Genomic DNA, 13968 nt, shown 5'->3' with positions numbered 1-13968 from the left:
ACGGGAAAGGGGGAGGGTGGGCAGCCGCCGGCCGGAAGTGAGTTCTGCGCTCCTGGCAGCGAGCGCGCCGGAAGTTCCGCCCCCGGGGCTGCCGAGAGTGGGGGGGTGCCCCGCGCGCGGAGGGAGGTGGAGTGCTGGGCGGGTGCTTGGCCCCCACGCGCACGATCGTAGCGGGGACCACGCATCTCTTGGGGCGGCCTGAGCCTCGGCGGGTGCTGCTGCTTCGAGTGCGGAGAGGGCCTAGCGGTGCGGGCGAGGGGAAGGGCGCTCGGGGCGCGTCTCTTAAGGCGTTGCTTTTCTCAGTTCGCTTCTCCAGCCGCGGATTGAAGGTACCGGGGTGCAGGGATGCGCCTGGGAATGGCTGCGGTCTGGGGGTTTCTCACCAGCGCGTTTTCCTTTAGGATTAATGCTGCTTCGTTCTTAGCTGGAGCTGTTACAAACCTAGTGCAAAATATGATGTAATGTTATTAATCGGTTGTTTGTTTCTAATTTATGTGAGTAATCATTGATGGCATAATTTTTCTCCTGGGAGAACTCTCGCTCCTTTCAGATAGTCAGATTTACAGAAGTCCCTATGGCTGGAGTCTGAATCTAGGCTTCATTGTGGCCTAGAGTTTTGATAAAAGATATTTGAAGTAATAAACTGAATTTTAACTGGCTTGTTTATTGCCTTTTATAGACTTACCTACCAGCAGCTACGGAGGATGAATGAATTTAAATACAAATGCGAACGTGTTATGTCAATGAACCCCCATCACTCCGAGGAAATTGCAGCACCCCAGCTGTATGCTGTTCTGCTTGAAGGTATTGAAACCCAGATTGCTGGCCTGGTGGAAATGCTTCAGGTAGAGGTGTACAGGTGCAGGCTCTGCCAGTTCAGAAGCAGCATCAAAAGTAAGACCGAAACACAGCTGGCTCATATGCATGAAACAGATAGAATCATTAAGGTTGGGGAAGACCTCTAAGATTATCAAGTCTAACCGTTTGTGCAACATCAGCATGCCTACTAAACCACGTCACAAAGTGCTATGCTTGCATGTTTTTTTAACACCTCTAGGAAGGGAGACTCCACCACTTCCCTGGGCAGCCTATTCTAATGCTTCATCGCTATTAAAGTAAACTTGAAGTAAAAAAGTTTTTTCTGATATCGAATCTGAACCTTCCTTGGCACAACGTGAGATAACACATCTCAGATTTCAAGCTGTCCGAAAATGGACCAAGGTGAAAATGAGTTGCATAGCATGGGAGATGAAGCTCACCAAGACAATAAGGAAAGCAAAGAAAATCTTGCAAAAAATGTCTTATTGTCTGTGTACCAGATGCTTCAAAATAGGAGTCCTCACTCTTGTGATGTAAGACCAAGCAGTCAGAATAGTAATCCTCATGCCTCTTCTGTGAAGTGAACACCTTGTTTGAGAGAACAGCAGCTCGTTTGCAGCTTTTGAGGAGTTGTGTTCTGTAGTGCTGACTTCTCTTTCATGTTCCAAGAGCACAGATGAAGAAGCAGCAGCCCAGTCTGTGCATCTTAGCGTGTTTCCAGTGTTGGAACTTGGACCTTAACAACAGAGATTAAAACCCCTGAAGCTGAACCAGGTTGTAACAATTGCCAAATCAGAAGAAAGCTAGATGTGACAGCAAAGGGTTAGTTCATCCTGACAAAGGTGCTTGTGTCTTAAACCTAAGTTCTGAGAGAATGCAGCATTTCTGCATTGGAAGATGCTCATAAATCTATAAAAAGAGTCATGATCAGGATCCTGGCTTTAAATATGTTTATTGTCTTGTGACTGAGAGGGACTTAACAGAAAATTATTTAAAATCACACAAATGAATAAAAGAAACCTGCTGATGCCTCATATGTTAAATTTTTTATATCACAAAGTGTCTGGAAAGTTCACAGACACAGCCATCAGAAGAAACCTCATCTTTTTTAGTGCACAGCATATTCATTCTCTTTTGAAAATGAGCAGGTAAGAAATCTCCCCGTAGCTTGCTGTTACCAGGATATGTTTAAATATCCTCACAATGATTTTACCAGTAAGTCAAATTTATGTTTTACACAAAGCCTCAGCTATAAGGTTGTCTGTGCACATAACTTGGGTCAATGCAATATTTATTAGAGAGTTACAGTGTCAGCTGTAAATTGTACAGTGATAAACTACAGTAAAATCTTCATATTAGTTTAAAAAAAGAAATACAAGAAAAATTCTAATAAGTGTTGTAAACGTTCACTTTTTGTGTTCCTTCATTCTGCAAAGCCCCGTCTCATTTTATATCATGGATTCTGAATATTTGTAGGAGTAGTTGACTCTTGTATTCCAATAATTGCAATATTATTAGCTTTTAATAGCTATGTCATGTTACTGTAAAGTTATTTCTATCAAGGTTAATGCTTTTTATTTCTAAATTTTGTGACACTGCTAATAGCTAGATATTATCTCCATTTATAAATGAACGATCTTGGCAGAGTAACAAAATCTGTATCTCTTAAGTCACAAAAATACACAATTCTGGTATTCCAGTGCTCTTCTCCTTTGCGTTTACTACTTATTGCTTTTGTACCAATTGTGCTTTAGTTAAGCAAGGAGGGAAAGATGTAAAAATGTTCCTGTTACTAGTTGCTAGTGTTTTGCCCTCAATAAATTCATGCACTTAGTGTTTGCCTTCCAGACTGTAGGTGAAATCTTGAAAGATTGGAGTACAAGGGCAGTCTAACCATTCATTCTTGGATGAGATTGCAAGAATTGTTTTTAGCAAGGTTTTCATGGCTGCTACTGCTAATATAGACCAAATTCTTGCCGTCTGGGTTGAATTGCTGATTTGGTTCCGATTGCTTTAGAAGTGTAAAACCAAGTAACTTAGGTGAAATAAGATGGCCCGTTAGAGTGCTCTGAGGTTTGTGGCAGTGGTCAGATAAGAAAACAGGCGTTAGGAGCATTGCGGAATGTGGAATAACAGGGCTTCCTGTGGTTGTAGCCAGGCTGGGCATTGTGGTGTAGGTTTTGAAGAGTTTAGATTAGGTTGTGTTGTGCAGTCTTATTTTGAAGTCATCTTGCCTTTAGAGTAAGTGGAGTTGTTCTGAGCTTTTACTGTTTAAAAGGGCAGGAGATAGTTACTTTTCCTGTGGAAATTCTGCAATAACCTTCTAAGAAAAGGATTAGTTTTAGAACTAAAGGCAAAATGAGTCTCTTATTTGCTTCACAATAGCAAACAGCATCTCCACTTAATCATATGTGACTGTAAGCCGACAAGAAGGCTGCAGTCCAGTCTAACCTCTTCTCTAAGAGTCTGGGGAGAACACATAGAAGGACAGCAGAAGTTCACAGTATTTCAAAACAGAGGTGACCACAACAGTGAAACGATTTATGAGTGCTTATACAAACATTGTTTTCCTAAGTGAAACGATAACTGGTTTGTGTTGACAAATTGTTGTCTCTTGAATGAGTAATCTCATTCCATATTTTTGGAGACACAGGATGGGGGAAATAAATCTCTCCCTTACAACTTAGTGAGAAAGCAACCTGGAATGTTTTTTTTGACAACTTCTGTTACCTCTGGGGGCAATACATTTTGAAGATTCTAACGGAACCATTCACCGCTGTGCTAACATATGCAGAAAGTTTACATAATTTTAGCTTCTCATTGAAAAATTTAGTTGGTTAAATACTCAATTTTATAAGCTATTGGTGTTACTACAGAATTGTGAGTTTTTTTACATTTGTTTTGAATATTGTTTGCATTTCTGTGATGAATATGAACAAAGGAATGCTTTCTCAGTATCTGTTTAATGTGCTAATTTCTACACGTTTTTGAGGTGAAAAAACATTAAAGAAATAGGGTGAAGCCTTCAGCTTGCTGGTATTTTTCAGATGCTTCATGCCATTAAAGGGAGTTTTACTGCTACATTATACAAAACTGTTGCCTGCAAGTTTATTATGCTTGTGGAACTGATAACAATCGGTATTTGAGCCTTTCTTTTTGCTATAGGGATAGGTTTTTTAAGTAAGTTTTAACTGTAGCTTCTTAACACCAAGCATGTGTTTAACTTTGTGTCTCGTTTTGGCTGTGACTGCTAATGTTATTTGCTACAGTATGCTTGGTATAGCTTTTAACCTACCTGAAAGTCTAACTGGTTAGTGGAAAAAAATACACAAATTGCTGAAATACCTTGGTGGAGTATACTGATGTGTCCTCTTAATTTCTTATTTGGTACAAAGCTATCAGTTTGTCATGCTGAGAGATTCTTTTATGCGACTCTGGAGTGTTATTTATTGTTTACATATCTAAACTAAAGTGGTTGTTGATATTTGGATAGACTGTATAGTAAGAGTTCAACATCTGCGTTAGGATTAAGTAGGGAAAAGATGTGAAAGGCTAGTCCCGTGGCCTATCGTTTTTGGGATTTGAATCTTAACCTTAAAAAAGAGTTCAGAGGCTGGTACAAAGTTGAGTGATTTTTACGTTAAAACCTTTACAGAAAGAGTTAGTGGTCTTGATTGCATTTCCCATTAAACATAAGACCTTCATGTGAAACCCACAGCCTTCAACCAGTATTTTCTCCTAACCAGATTTAGACTGTCAGCAGACGAGCTTAGAAAATGGTTGTGTATTGCATCTCACCACTAAAAATAACCCTTCAAAGCTTGGGTATTTTGATGTTCCTGAAGTATCTGGTCGTTCAGTATTTTTTGTATGCTCCATAATTCACATCACAGTAACTCCGCTGCAAGTATGTATTTTGCTAACTCATCTTAACTTGTGGTTTGAAATCTTTGAGAACTACTCGTTATCATGGTTGGGTTTTTTGTTGTTTGGTTTGGGGGAAACGACTGCATTGAGCATTCTTAGAGCTGAGCTAACCTTGTTCTTGCTGCACATGGTCAAATTGTGTCTCTGTAATTAAAATTTGCACTTTCTTTTGAAATACTGTGCATCTCAGCCAAATTCAGCCTTGTATTACTTAAATAAGAAAAAAACCACACTCTCATACTGTAAAGCCTGATGTGGTTTAGCCTCGGCTCACCTTCATAAGCAATTGTGCTCCTGATTCCACACGCCCACCTATTCCTGCCCCTTTAGGGAAAGAGAGACTTGTGAGTTGGAAACTGAAAGAGCATTAATGGGACAATAATAGTAATGAAGAAAATACTGTTAATAGAAGAATAATAAAATATATACAGATATACAACATCACCCTCCTCCTTCTATGACTACATCACCACTGATGCTGCAGAACAGGCACAGGGAGAAGGTCCTGAGCTGGTCTCAGTGTCAGAAGGGATTTGGACTCAGGAACAAAATTCAGGAACGCATGCTTCTGAAATCAGGGTCAAAAAGACACATGAGATCTGTAATGGATGCCAGCCATCAAAGAAGAGAGCTTGACCCTTGTATGCTTGCTTCATGTTTTGTGTTCCAAAACCACACTGCGTTTTTTTTACCACACTAGATGCTTTGCTTTGTTACCAATGGTGCTGTTTAAGTTTTCACTTGCTCACCTGCCTTGTTTGTTTGTGTTTAAACTGTACTGGCTGAAATTTTATGTTTCTTCTTTGCCTCCAACTGATATTTTCTTTTAAAAACAAAACAAATGAAATGAATCAACCAATTTAGTAGCATGCACATGGGTGTGAACTTCCTTTTCATAATATTTTCATAGGGAACCAGTAAGACACTGGATACCTTTTATTTAAAATGCCCTGATGTTCCATGGCTTGTGGGAAAGATCTAAGCATTTTTCAGATGGTGCCTTCTGTTAGAAAAGATGAAAAGCACCCTCCTGATGCAAAAGCCTGTTAAGATTTGGCTTCTCCCCAGCCTTTGAAAAATGCAAGGTACGATGAAGGCCAGTTTATAGTAGGAAGATAGTTGTGGCACACTGTCTTGTGGAGGTGGAGACCAGGAACTAAGAAAACTTACTGTTTTCCTTTGTTAACTGGCTCCAAAGGTTTTTGTTATTTCATAGACAGTATAAAAATTTGGATAATAAAGACCAGTGGAACTGGAAAACCTGTGAGATGTTGCTAGAGGGCATGATGAGATGAGAAGATGACCTCAAGCAGAACTTGGCACATTAGAAAAACTGCAAGTGGGACAGGATGTAGTGGGCAGAGAGTAAAACAAAGTGGAGAGCCTTACAGAATGAAAATGACTTGAGCAACAGGGTGACTTGAAGTGGGCAGGAGGATTTAAGAGTCTTAGCTATGTGAACCAGGGTTACTATAACAGGATACACGGTCACTTCTGTTTACTATTGCTGTCATTACTCAGATGGCAGTTATTTCAAGCATCAGAGGTTTCTGATATATCTAAGGATTTCAGCAATGCCAGCCAGCCTAAATACAATCCACATTGTGAAATATGGAATTTATATTTTAACTTTTTCAGTATTTTGTTTCAAAAAAATAAAGCCTAAAACATATTAAATGTGGTTTTTTAAAAAAAAATACACAAAAAAATAAAACTCATGATAAAGGTTGCAAAATCAAACATTCTGAATCTGTGTGGGTGGATACACTTATAAAATCTTCAGCTGCCTGACTTAACTGTATACGAATTTTGCCCTGCCACCCATGATCCTTCCAAAATTTAGTGTGTAGAAGGGGTAGTGCTTCATTAGCCTTTGTTTATTGTTTAGTAAGCATATACTGTATACACAAAAAGCAACAAAATGAAGGTTACTAAGGCAACTTTAATTTTGGCAATTCCTAATTTTTATTTCTTGGCTTAACAGCATTAATGAGCTGGGAGGTTTTTGGTTTTTTTATATAGGATTTATTTTGTGTTTTGGGAAATATGTTGGGATTCTACCTTAAACAAAAATTAATTATGAAAAGTGCTATCATCTTTGTGTATGCTGTATGATCTTAATAGGCTGTGAGACTGTACAGTACATTGCTATATAAAAGTCTGCATATTTCTTCCTTAGGTCCTGAGACATCTATACTCTTCAGGGTCACTGGCTTCAGATTTATCATGACATCCTAACATATAGTGTGTTGGTGGTAATGTACTGACCACTGAACGATGCTGAAACGCCAAGCTGGTGTACACTGAATGGAGGGTCAGGTGTGTGTTTGTTTATTCATAAATCTATCTAGACTATACCATCTCAAAAAAGCATAAGATATTTAAAAAAACTTTTTTTTATCTGTGAACAGTCATGAAACTGACAATTAATCCTCCTTTTTCCCCCAGTCACTAGAGGTTTCCTAATCCTGCAAGGTTTGTAATCTGGTGCTTGCTGTGTCATCACATTAAAAGGAATTGACAGTTTAATAAATAAGGCTTAATGAAACTGGGCAAGGAAAAAAAAAGTCTCTATTTTTCTCTTCCTGTAAGCAGCAGTGTGCTGGAATGTCTTACATTACCAAGCCCTTGCGGGGAGAATTTGGTACATACTGCTTAAATTGTTGGATTTTTACAACTCGTCTTCAGAATTGGTGCAACTGTTCTGAGATTGATTCATTTACATAATTATTGCCTTTTATGTCTTATTTATAGACGTGGGGAGGAGTGAGCAAGAAGAGAATTCTTGATACTTTGCATGAGCTAACTAAATGATTCTATGCCAAATGATATTTTCTGTGGATGAAATTATTCCCCTTGCTGTGAAGTAAATACTGGCTATCTTCTCAATCATCTAACTGGCTTATTTCTTTTTTTCCTAGTCTTACAATTGAAGTTATATATTTAAAAGTGTATGCAGCACTGTGGTTTTAAGTTTATATTTTAGATTGGAAATGGCTGTTGTTTCAGTGATCTTGATATTAGTCTTAACAATGTATTTATAATTTTATGCTATTTTAAGAACAGTATAAGAAAGGAAACTTGGTATTTGGATATTCCAAACATGAAAATAAATAATACATCCGTTATATTTCAAGGAAGTTACATGAATAGGTTTCTTGTTCTTTATGTGCATGTATAATGATCATTGGAAGTTTAGCTGAAGAAACTTAGACAAATATTTAAAATGTCCATTGTTAGATAAAGGATTTATATGATGAACACCTTGTAAACTGGTAACCCTAAATAATTCAGTTCATATAAGTTTCCTGAAAATCATGGTTCTCCTTCCTGCTTTTTCACTTTTAAAAAACAAGGAAATTGTGGCGGCATGTGTGTCAAATACAGTAGTGACTTTACGAGTGCTATGACTTTTTCATTATAATTCACTTTGTTATTTTGTGCTGAGCAGCACAGTACATCTGTATTTAACAACTTGGATCTAATGCTGCCCTATGGTTTCAAAAAACCCAAACAAACTACAACAACAAAAAAATCCCAAGCAAATGGCTTATCTAGATTTTTTGGAAACTATTTTTTCCCCTTTGTGTGTGTTAACACAGAATGATCAGCAAAGTTTTTTTTTCTCTATTAGTGCACTGAATTATGCAGTGCTACACTACCTCAAAAGTCCCTCTACAACATTCACCTGAAAATATATTATCTCAGATTCTTAATACTTTTCAATCACTGATAGAAATGTAAAATATTTGTTGATACTGTATTTTGGGTTTCTTTTTAAATTAGCTTGCCATTTAAGAAATAAGTTAAGGAGTGTAGAACAGAGTTGTATGAGCATATGGAAAATCACAACACTTTTTTCTACCTATGTCATCTTTTTGAGATCAATTACTCAAAACCGTATGTCGAATTAATGGACATTACAAACAGATGAAAGAGAAGAGAGAAAGCTGAAGAGCTCTGTGCTCCAAACACACTATAAAGAAAGATTCAATTTAATTTGCATCTAGAACCTATGGTAGGTATGATCTGTGTTACAGCAAAACTTGCGTTTTGTTTGTTGTACTCCAAGTACTTCTGTACATTTTCATTGCAGAACGATTGATAGTGTGGCACATTTACTTACTTTGCTTACTGATTTTTACAAGAAAGTTGCCCACAGATAGCATGAACAAAAATAAGGTACCCTGTTCAAATGGCTGTCTTCTACTTGGTTTGTGATAATACCAGTCTTTTGATGAATAAAGTAAGGGTGCTGATACAAAGGTGTTTCTGAAGGTTTTCTTTTACAAAGCAGTACTCTTTGAAGAGCCAAGAGATGCGCTGTGAACCTTCTTAAAATTCTGCATGTACACTAAATGAAAACCGTGACAATGTACAGCTTCCTTTGCAGTCAGAGATGCATTTCCAAGAGCCGCATTTATTGAAGCACCAATTTTATCAGTTAATGCAAAATTCCCCTTATCTGCTGTTGAAAGAGTTAACACTAAGACTCTGTCTGACCTCAAGTGCATCATCTCTTCTAAAGAGAACTTGAGAAGGCCTGTGATTCTTTCCTGTAATTTGGAAAAGATGTATCTTCCTTTGATGAAGAAGATTGTGATTTCTAGTAGCCACCTGCCCATGAGTTGATGTCACACTGTAGTGTAGTGACAGCTTTTCTAGTATTTAGGTAGAGAAGTTAGTGTACATTCTGTTTCTCTAGGTTTCTTCTAAGTATGCAAGTTTGGTTTTGAGGGTATGCTTTTTTGTTGCTCTTGTTTATGGCCACATGTCTGTTGGTTATGTTATTTGAAAACGTTTTTGAACGAGCCGAGTATGGCAATCCAAACTTAGTCTGAGGTGACATAGGAAATATGATGAAAGTGTTACCTCTCTGTTTCAGAAATCAAAAAAACATTTACAGACTGGGTCCCTGGAGCTCTCCTTGGAACCATGCATGTTCAACAGAATCTGTTGCAAGTCCCAGTGTTGCATCCTGGAGCTTAGGTTGAATAGCTGATGGCAGAATGACATAAAGGTAATGCTGCTGTGCTGGCTGCAACTCTTGAGTGCACAGGCTGTGTTGCTACGCAGAGCCCCGGAGTGCCAAAGTGAAGCCTCATTTTCTCTTCTTCCCAGAACGACTTCTCATTATGCCTAGATTAACAGGCTCGTTTGGGAAATATATTTGAGACTCTGTTGATACTTTAAAATTAGAACTTTAAAAGAAAGCCTTTAAACTGAAAAAGATATGCTGTCCCAATGTTGAGTTATCGGAGAAGTGTAAGTAACTACAGGGCAAGGCTGTTTTCCTGACTGCCCAGTGGTGCTTTTTTTTTTTGTTGTTTTTCCCCAGAAGGGGGCAGCAAATGGACGTCACCACCCTGACTTCTACTTTTCAAATGCTTTTTCAGTGCTCCTCTTTGCCTCAGTGCAGACTACCTACTGATGTTAGTTTAAAATTATGATTTCTATGTAATTTATTTTGCTACATTTCCTATATGTGAATTGTAAATCTTCATTCTTTTCGTATTTGGCAGAATTTATTTAGTAAAATCTGTTTCAAGTTTATAAAAAAGGCAGTTCTGTATGAGGGTTGAATATTTTTATGCCTATGGCATTAGGGTTGTGTATATTTCAAAGGTTAAAATAACTGAACAGCTGAGCCCCATGACTTAGTTAAAGTCGCCTGAGTCTTGCTTGAGTCTTTCAAATATTTTTCTCTGTTTCAAATTAAATTAATATCACGTTACAATTAAAAAATAATGTTCTCATGGCCATTTTTCTCCCATCAGAAAATAAAACTGAGTATACACTAAATATAATGATGCTTTTCTTTCATGTATTCATTCATGCATTCATGTACAGAGCTGGCTTGTGTATTCTGCTGACAGTTGCATGCAAGTTAAAAGACCTCAATTTGCAGGGTATACTAGTAATACTAAACAGTATAACTAAATATTATTATCTTATTTCTACAACAAAGTACAGCTTTATCATCTAAAATTTTATAGAGGTTTACTGTGTTAATGATTTGGAGTATTGGAGGTTTTATGACTGCATGGGAAAGTGCTGTTTCATAGCTATCATTGTGAATTTCTTGAAAGTGTGTGGCCATAATTCTATTTAAGTTACAGATCACGTAGTTGGCAAGAAGCTACAGAGAGGGGGCAGTCTAACCTTTTCATTTGCTGAGTTTTATCCAATAGTTCATATAAAGAAGGGAAAAATCATAGTTGTATCTGTGAGGATCAGCTGCCTGCAATCAGTGTTCAAAAGCTGACTAGGAAGAATGGAACTGATACCTAAGAAGACTGATTTATTAGTAATCTTACCTATTTCATTAAAATCCTAAGTGTTATGATGCGTGTGGGACCTTTATGTAGCCTAAAGCTTAATTAAGAGTACCCAAGACCCTTTGGTAAGAATGAGTCAGAATTTTCCACTGTCTCAAATACATCTTCTTTACATCTGAAGGATGAAAGGTTAAATCAACCATATTATCCATATTACAATTCTAGGTTCTTTTGGACTTTTGTTCCTTAACCACAGAAGATTGAATCAGCCACCCTAGTAACAGTGTCTTCTCTCCATTCTCTTTGAAGAAAAAAGAATACATCAGTATTTGTGGGAAGTTTGCGCTGCAGGCACACTGCCCATGGTATTATCAGAATTCTGAAATCTGCATTTGAAGCAGAGTGTGCTGGAAATAGGCAGATATGCTTACACTTTTTTTTTAAGGAGTAATTCAAACAGCTAGAAAATCCAAATAGCTCTTCTCTTCTACAAAGCATTTAATCCGCTAACAAATGACGGCGGTTCTGTTACCTCATTGCAATAGATGTCACTTTTAAATGTATAAAAAGTATTTTTTTTTTATTCTAATTTCAATAGAATTTGTAATTGAATAGAAATGGTAACAAGGAATATTTTCCTGGTCTGTGACTGGCATGTTATACCTTTGGTGTATTGTAATTTTATTGGATTCACAAAAGTATTCTAGAAATGAGGTTTTGCATTTTGGTCTCTGCTTCATAGCTCCAAAAACGTTCTGTCTGTCCTGTAGCAGTATAGAATCTAGATCTTTAACAGTTTTTTTAAATGTTTTTTCCTTTTGTCAGATCTCAAATGTTTAGGGAAGATGGAAAAAATTAATACAAAGAGTTATTCAGAATGGTACAGCTTGTCTTTCAGAGTTTACTTTCATCTTGAAGCCTGCTGTTTAAATCCCAGACTTTTCCATATCTTGGTAGAACCAGGGGCCTATAATTGTTTTAGCTTTCACACCATCTTAAGCATCAAACACTTCAACAACTCCCCTGAGGACTTAAGTTCCCTCATGCAAGTTCTAGACTTCTATTCTTTGAGCAATGTAAGCTTTATTTCTGTGGTGCAAAGAGGTGTTAATCCATGCAGATAACTGAGGATTAAATCCCCTTTTGCATCTTTCTTGTTTTAAATACTGTTGCTTAAAATAACAGCTGTATGATTCACTCAGTTTAGAATTATCACAAATACTTCTGCCAGTAGAAGTGTGGAGTATAATGTAAACTAACATCATTGTTTTCAAGATAGCAGGCCTTTAATTTCCTGCACAAATGTGTTGTGAAAATAGCTGTGTTTTCATTACAGTGTTTAAAGAATGAATAATCCTGTTGACTACATCTAATATGTGATTGTAGTGCGTATATTTGAAAATAATATTTACTTAGAAAGTAATTATTTACAGGTGTGATCCAAAAGGACATTGCTTCCTTTTGCTGAGCGCTGATCAATAATGTGCATTGAGATGTAAGGACCTTTTAAACCAGTGATAGTTGACTCCTGCAGGACAAGAGTTTTAAAGTTGTTCTATTCTTCTATTTCTTCCTTTGGAATTATTGTGTGTTAAAGATGTGACTTTACAGCATTATAGACTTCTTTATGATCAGCCAGTGCTTCCTGTGTTATTGCTGAGTTTTGAGGGACTTTAGGTGCTTGAGACATACAGGTAAATGGTTTTGAGATCTTCTGAGCACAATGCAGGGAAGAATCTGGAAAATCAAAGAATTTTGAACAGCAGAACTATGATCTGTGTAGGCCTTTTCAAATGTTTTACAATTTTGTTCACTAGGAATCCTCTCTTTATATAAGCACACCTATAATTTTCGTATGTGTTATTTTTCCATTAAACAAATTCCACTTGCAGGCCTAGAAGAGTAGCAGGTCATGCAGTGGAGAAGATAAAATCTCTCTTTTTCATCCAGAGACAGCATTCTTAGAAAACTTAGTTGGGCCATTCAGACATCCAAATACAGCAATCCAATGTGATCACATTGCATTATGCAGCATTGGCTGCTATGAAGTTACTGCAACACAGCAAGTTATGTCAGTCTGGGAATATAAATAAATAATTGGAAGATAATAAGTTGATAAATGAAATATTTGATTGTAGACAGGTCTGATAAGAATATTTGTGCTCTCATCTCTTCCGCAGTGGTATCGGTCTTTCCTAACTAATAGCCTTAAATACTCATGATAAAAGGCATTAAAATCCTAAATTTACACAGTAACTGAGAAAGGTCATCCCTTCAGATTGCTCACACAGGAAGAATAGTTGATGATTTTCCAGCTGTGACAAGGTTAATTTCCTTTCTGGCAGGAAATGTTCTTGTAGTTAGCTCTGCAGAAACACATGGGAGCATGTGCCTCCATCAAAGCCTTTCCTTGCCAGCGCTGTGAGTAGAAAACAAGGCACAAGGCCTTTCTGATCCAGCAGATGCAAATGCGTGCAGGTGGATTGCAGGTATGTTGTCTTTATGTTACCACTTAGGTAAACTGCTTGGGGAAGAACTAGAGTATTGTACAGTTGAATATTGATTGCTGTGTAGGAGTGATTCTTTCATGACATGAAAAGGATTTTTAGAGAAAAGGGGTATTTTTTACCTATTGGTAGTTCTCCATTTTACATTGAATGTCAAAACCCAAATACTGTAATCCCAGTTTAACAAAAGAGGCACGTTTTTAACTGAAATGGTTTTTATGGCATTTAAGGACGTTGGTATTTAAGGATATGTTTGATCCTGGTTTAGAATTTATATTCAGAGAACACCGATGTAAAGGTATAGATACTGAAAAGACAGGGACAGCTTATGTCACTGGCTTGTTAACTGAAAAGGATGTCTTTGCTAGTTCAGAGAATGTGAACCAGTTTGTCATTTTTTTTCCTGTACTGGTACTCCATGGCCAGGAGAGAACACG

The 13968-nt window shown here is 37.4% G+C and overlaps 1 long non-coding RNA gene across 7 annotated transcripts in view; it reads left to right on the top strand.

Annotated features, from left to right (window-relative positions):
• The first annotated feature begins 26 nt into the window (after window positions 1-26).
• Window positions 27-13968, top strand: part of LOC128851175 (uncharacterized) — a 36259-nt gene continuing 22317 nt past the window's right edge. The window contains exons 1-5 of one of the 7 annotated variants that reach the window (XR_008448434.1): window positions 28-329; window positions 680-1967; window positions 6926-7065; window positions 8630-8764; window positions 9632-9766. This is a non-coding gene — a long non-coding RNA (uncharacterized LOC128851175). Of the gene's footprint in view, window positions 330-679; window positions 1968-6925; window positions 7066-8629; window positions 8765-9631; window positions 9767-13369; window positions 13514-13968 lie in introns of all 7 variants that reach the window. The other 6 variants (XR_008448435.1, XR_008448433.1, XR_008448437.1 and 3 more) reach the window with 6 other exon arrangements.

This window comes from Cuculus canorus, chromosome 2, assembly GCF_017976375.1.
Source record: "Cuculus canorus isolate bCucCan1 chromosome 2, bCucCan1.pri, whole genome shotgun sequence".
Taxonomy (NCBI): Eukaryota; Metazoa; Chordata; class Aves; order Cuculiformes; family Cuculidae; genus Cuculus; species Cuculus canorus.
This window is presented reverse-complemented; position numbering and strand designations above follow the sequence as displayed.